This window comes from Sinocyclocheilus rhinocerous, unplaced genomic scaffold (genome assembly GCF_001515625.1).
Source record: "Sinocyclocheilus rhinocerous isolate Xijiao unplaced genomic scaffold, SAMN03320098_v1.1 scaffold1730, whole genome shotgun sequence".
NCBI lineage: Eukaryota > Metazoa > Chordata > Actinopteri > Cypriniformes > Cyprinidae > Sinocyclocheilus > Sinocyclocheilus rhinocerous.
Genome location: NW_015634043.1, coordinates 1,013,653 through 1,019,785, shown reverse-complemented (window position 1 = coordinate 1,019,785; position 6,133 = coordinate 1,013,653). Strand labels below are relative to the sequence as shown.

General features: G+C 37.5%; 1 protein-coding gene across 1 annotated transcript in view; it reads left to right on the top strand.

The window, feature by feature from the left end:
* The first annotated feature begins 140 nt into the window (after nucleotides 1-140).
* Nucleotides 141-6,133, top strand: part of adgrl2a (adhesion G protein-coupled receptor L2a) — a 112,331-nt gene continuing 106,338 nt past the window's right edge. Inside the window, exon 1 of the mRNA XM_016559211.1 lies at nucleotides 141-897. The gene's annotated coding sequence lies outside the window, so the exon portion shown is untranslated. The remainder of the gene's footprint in view (nucleotides 898-6,133) is intronic.

The window sequence follows — 6,133 nt, the reverse complement described above, 5'->3', positions numbered from 1 at the left end:
TCCTTTGTTCTGTGGATTACTGCTCCGGTTGCAGCACGCATGGCTAGAGTCGGTCTTTCTGATTGAGGACAAGTTGAGGAAAAAAAGACACAAATCTGCAGTTTTACTTTTTGATGCAAGCTAGAATTACAGTGAGAAAACATGTGCAGTCATTGGCTGCGCAGGCCGGCCTGCCCATGGCATGAGGGAATCTTTCTCCAGTGTGCCCCGATGAGGGGCATGTAGCAGAGCAAATCCAATGGAAATTGGCCAAAAGTTGTATATACAAAAACACATAATCTGCTTTACTTTCCTGCTCGGCTCTACGTAATCGTCTTCCACAACAGCCAATTGCTTAAGTTGTACTCGTGATAATGTTTACGCGATCATTTCCTCAGCGACTCCGTATCCGTGCGATCCAGGAATCCAGTTCCAGGGTTTAAGCGCAGCCCCTCTCTCACATCTCAGCTCGGCTCGCACAGAGAGAAAGATCCTCAGCCGCGGGCCGCTCTCTCTCCGGCTGGAACGGGACTCAACAACCCCGAAGAAGACGCGCAAAGGACTGAAATAAATAAAGAGGACTGCTTTTGCTTGTTGATTTTTCTCGCGTTGCTTTTTTGCTCTTTTTTCATTAGTTGCCTTGCGAACTGCTCCGCGTCCCCCCCTCTCTATCTCCTCCAGCAGGACAGACGGACTCTTTCACCGTTCGCGCATCTCTTCATCCCTGCGCGGCGGAGCGCAGGACTGAGCGCCGGTCTGCGGGAATGTGAGCGCTCACGCTGAGAAAAAGGCTCGGATGAGCGGAGCATGAGTGCGTTGTGCGCTGAGACGCGCTGCTCCTGTTCGAAGTCCTGCTTGCAATTGCCTCAACTGATTAATTAACTTTCCGTCTGAAAACTATCCGCTCACTCACAAAAGGTAAGACGCTTTTTGTTAATGATCATAATGCGCTTATACGCAGGTAAATCATGTTGCTGTGAAGTGGGTGATTAACAAGTTACTCAAACTTTTCGTGCATAATTATTTAGGAGAAAATGATGATCAGGGTCATAGTGTGAAATAATAACGATAGAGCGAAGTTTGTCTTTTAAATATGCATTACATTTCATAACTAGTATGGAAAAGAAAGAGTAGAGTTAAGCTCCAGTTAGATGACTCTAAAAGAACAAAACTACTCAGAGTAATTAAAATGATGGAAAGGGGGACCATGGCTAATTGAGAAATGGTTAATCAAAACACAACCAGATGTGGATTGATTTGGTCGGCTGCCATTTCTCTCTTTGTCTTTTAGTCTTTCTTTCTTTCTCTCTCTCTTTGAATGGAAACTATTAGTGTGGGAATGATGGGTCTTCAAATAAATCCCGTAGATATATTTCATTCCACTGGAAATTCTTTAAAGGTGTCGGTGAAGTCTGCACACTTTAATTTATTGTCATTGCCTTTTGCTTCCTAGAACAAGCGTGTGGTGACCTACAGCAACTGTTGAACTCACTAAAGCTTGACTGGGGTTGTTAAACTGAGGTCTTGTGTCTATAATTAAAAGCAATTCCAGGCTCTTTTTTAACTCCTCAGCATGATTAATGTGAAAAGAATGGTTCAGGGTGCGCAGACAGCAGTGATCGAGTGCTAACTAGGGGACTGTGAGAACCCAGTGCAGTTGAAATGGTCTGAACCTGACTTTCTCTAAATGCAACATCGGACACTTGTGAGCAGCCGCTGTAAAATTAGATCCTTTAACCCCACATTCATAATTAATCCGCACCCAGGCCCCTGGTGCCAACAGTGAGATGAGCAGAATCCAGTCGGTGGCACTTCTTTGCCCAAACACACTCTGAACTGCTGTGAAAAGAAGATCTTGCCGGGGCAAACTTTGCATTAGTATGCGTGTTACATTGTAATTACATGGTAGTAATAATGTAATTAATGTGTTATAATTATTTGCGGCACTCATAATTACACATTATTATTGTTATGACTGTAGTAATTAAATATAATAGCATATAATATGTGCAGCTGGACACTGTAATTTGAAATGTTACCAAAACACTGAGCAAATCACAAATGCTTTCGAGTAAACACCGCTTAAGAGCCAAGAGTCAATGCGTGAGTGCGGTGTTGTTTGAAATGTGGTGCATGACGTGAGAGATGCTAAAAAAACTGCGAAACATCTCGAGTCACCTGAATCGGAGCGGTCTGGACCTAGATATGCAGTTTATATTGATGGGAGCTGTAATTTCTATTAGATTTTTTCAATTATTATTTTTTTTATTCTGGTTAATCTAAGATTTTAAAACTGTGCTTAATGGCATGCTTCCATTTTTGCATTAATAACATTGAAAAAAAAAAAAATATATATAATATAGTATTTATATATAATTAAAAATAGGCTTATATTTGATCTCATAAACCTACAAATTATTTAAAATGCCCAATATGGTTTTAAAGTGCATAATAATTTCTCCGAAATAGAACTTTTGGTGTAGATGCGGCGTTTTACCATATGGCGTGTGGTTTTTGGTCTGAATTTTTGCATGTCACCATTTGTGCTTGAAATAGATATTATCTGACCAAAAAAAAATGTTTTGAATTTGTATAAGTGTGAATGGACTCTGTTTGAAGCCGCTCCATTAGCATTTCAAAGTGGCCTGAGCTCTATTTGAGCCCTGTGCTCTATTAGCTTCAGCACAGGCCCGGAGAACAGGAGGGGTGAGAGGGGACCAGGGCTTGTAGTTCATTTCTCCTCGTCTTTGTGTTTGTGTGTGAAAACACCATCCCATCCTTTTCATTTCAAAGGAATATTTTCCTTGGCTCTGTTGCTTTCTGGCCCCCTTCCTGCATCAGAGAAATGAAAACAGCCAAACATGAGCAGGATTATGAGATCCACCAGAGAACTTGCTTAGGTATTTTCACTCAGAGCCGAAAAAAAAAAGAGGGTTCTTCTACGTTTCAAGTAATGCAGGGATGAATGGATGTCATAAACACCTACACACACACGTTCTGCTCACAAGTAGCTTATGAGATTATGAGAGTTAGTCTCATACATATAACTGATTATTCACGATTCGCTTCGTCTAAACAGTGCAGACATTGTCTCCTAAATATAATGTGAATTTTATTATTTTATTTTTATTTTTTAAAGTCAGCCTTGAAAGTCGCAGTTTTAGAGCATCGACCGAATATCGATTTGTTTTTCATTTAATTTTGTCAGCGAGATGTCCTCGACCAGTTTTTGCTCCGTATTAATGTGCTTATATAGTCTCTTCCGTTCTCATAATATTCAGCATTTTTAATTTATTGATTGATAGGTTTTTTGCGATCTGGAAAATATGGTTTCTGATTCCAATATTATCGCCATGCGGTCAATATCAGACATGTGGAGAACATTTGGCATAGTATGAGCAATAAAATGTGTCAAATATGAACCTTTTATCACTTCAAACAAAGTCAAACAGAGTCTTTTTAAATCACAGTTGAGCCCTAAATAATGAACAAGCCAAATTGTGGAATAACTTTTATTAGAGCCGTAATACACAGTATTTTGTGTGTGTGTGTGTGTGTTTTGCACAACAGTGTATAATGCCACTGACAGCCATTGTTCTCTGAACAACAAATACAACATCACGTAGCATGTCTATGGAACTATGGTTTCTGAATAGTCTTTAGAGCAGTGATTTAATACTTAAAAAAATAAATAAATAAATAAACTTGCTTGATGACTTTGACAGCAACAAGGGAACCACTTCAGCATTGACTTTCGCTCCGTAAGGCGATGCTGTTACAGGATACAGGGCCATACGCTGTGGTTATAAGCGCAAAAAAACAAAAACACATTCGGTTTTGCAAGAATTTCAAATCAGATGATTTCTTTCCCCTGTTTTTGATTCAGTTGTGCGTTTACAGAGCATCCTGCTGTGCCGATAAACGCTCGCCAATTTGCGGGGAATAAACAGCCCTGTTACACTCGGAGTTTTATGTAAAGTGCTCAACTGCCTTTGGTGGGTCAAATACCTGCATTTTACGGTGGTCTTTATTTTACGATCAGTAATCAGAGGAAGGCAGGGCGCCTTCTCTGCCATTTTGTCAAAGCGTTTGTTTCTGCTTGCGAAAGGTTTGTGTGACAGTGGGACGGCAGACTTTATACACAGGCTGCCATTTTAATCAGCTGCAGACTGTGGGCAGCACACACCCAGCCTCCAGAGTGTGTTCAGACAAGCAAGCAGTTTGATTTGTTTCTAAAGAGCTGTATCTCTCAAATAAATCATTCAAAAAAAAAATCAATCAATCAATCAATAAATCAATAAATAAATAAATGACAATTAAACTTATTTTTTAAATAATAATAAAAAAATAGAAAATGTATTTTGTTTTGTTTATAATTCTACACTGTAAAATAGAATTAGAATAGGACTATAACGTGATGAATTGACTGCATGTTTCTGATCAGTTTTAAAAATGTAAATACCGGTGTAAATAAAAAGTTAATCAAAATAATTAAAAAAGTGAATACAGTTAATGAAAGTTTTTGTTTTTCAGAAATAATTTTAACAATTATATACTTTTATAATTATACGGATAGAAACAAAGCTGTTGTAATATATATTTGTTTTACTGTGTGGACAGGAATATTTTGGTATCGTGGATTACATCCATTTAGCGTTTATCTTATGCTCCGCCGTGTTTATTTTTATTTAAATGTAAATGAAGTCCACAGCATGATTCATGTTATTTAATTTTCAAATTCAGAACTACACATATTTAGTTTGGTGTATACACAGGGTGTATGACTTATCTATCCCAGAATTGGTATTTAGAAAAAAAAAAAATTCAATTTCTCATCAGAGAGGAGACGGTAGGAACCCAGGTACAGGGTAAACAGTATCTGTGAGCAAAGAGAGAGCGAGAGAGAGAGAGAGAGAGACAGAGAGAGACGGAGAGAGAGAGACAGAGAGAGAGAGACAGAGCGAGAGACAGAGCGAGAGAGAGAGAGGGAGCGAGCGAGAGAGAGAGAGGGGTTTATTAGGCGTCTGGTGGTAGGAGAAGGGTTGTGTCGCGGCTGGTTTATAGGAGCACACTTGAAAGGGTTATTTTCAAGCAGACACACCTGTTATTTCAGAACGCTGAAGAGAGGTCGGCCTACAGTGTGATCTTTCTTTTGTAAGTTATTTACAAGAAAATGTCTTCAAATTTCGAAGATTATGGAAATGCACACTTCCAGAAGTCTTGTTTTTAATTTTATTTATTACTTACTTTCACACATTATTTATTAACACTATTAAAAAATATATATTATTATTACCACTGCTAATAATAATATTAATAATAATAATAATTATTAAATTACTATTAAACGTAATACTGTTTTACATTGTATTGTTGTGGAAAATTATAGCAGTAATAGTCATTAAAGCTATTAAATAATGCAAATGGACATTTTTGAATTATATATAATAACCAAAAATGTTAAATAATACATATTAATCTAACATTTTAGCTTTTTCAAAGTAGCCACCTTTTGTCTATATTACAGCTCAACCAGCAATGAAACAATATTGAAGGAGTTCTCATGTGTGCTGAACACGTTTTCTTTGTTCTATCTAATCCATAAAAAAATGACAAAAATACAAATAAAATAATGAAATTCATATGTACGCCCAATTTCAGTTAAATGTTGACTGGTAGTGAACATTCTTATCATAAAATGAAACAGAACAACAGTTAAGACGTTTCCTGCAGATTCCACTAATCCTTAGATAACTAATCTAATCTGGGGTCAACAGGAAGTTGTTTCCTAAAAACATTCCAAGGTCAGAGGTCAGCTTTATCTTGTGTGGTTCATGTGACAGTTTATCAGCCAATCATGAGAGTATAATCAGAAGCACTGTGTTTGAATCTCTTGACCTCCTGTTGTAGATAATGTATAGCTTTAAATGATCTCTCCAAATGTTAAGAAACCACACCAGGTGCTGATTCAGCTGAAAAATTGAGTATGTATATGAAAATGTGTGACATGAAAATATTGTTTAGGTAAAGAACATTTTAAGAGATCTGAACATAAAAAAAAGGTCCTTAACACTTTGCAAAGCTTGATTTGAGAAGCTATTTGTACCGGATCTTATCCTTAAATTTTTTTTTTTTTTTTGGTGTAACCTAGTGT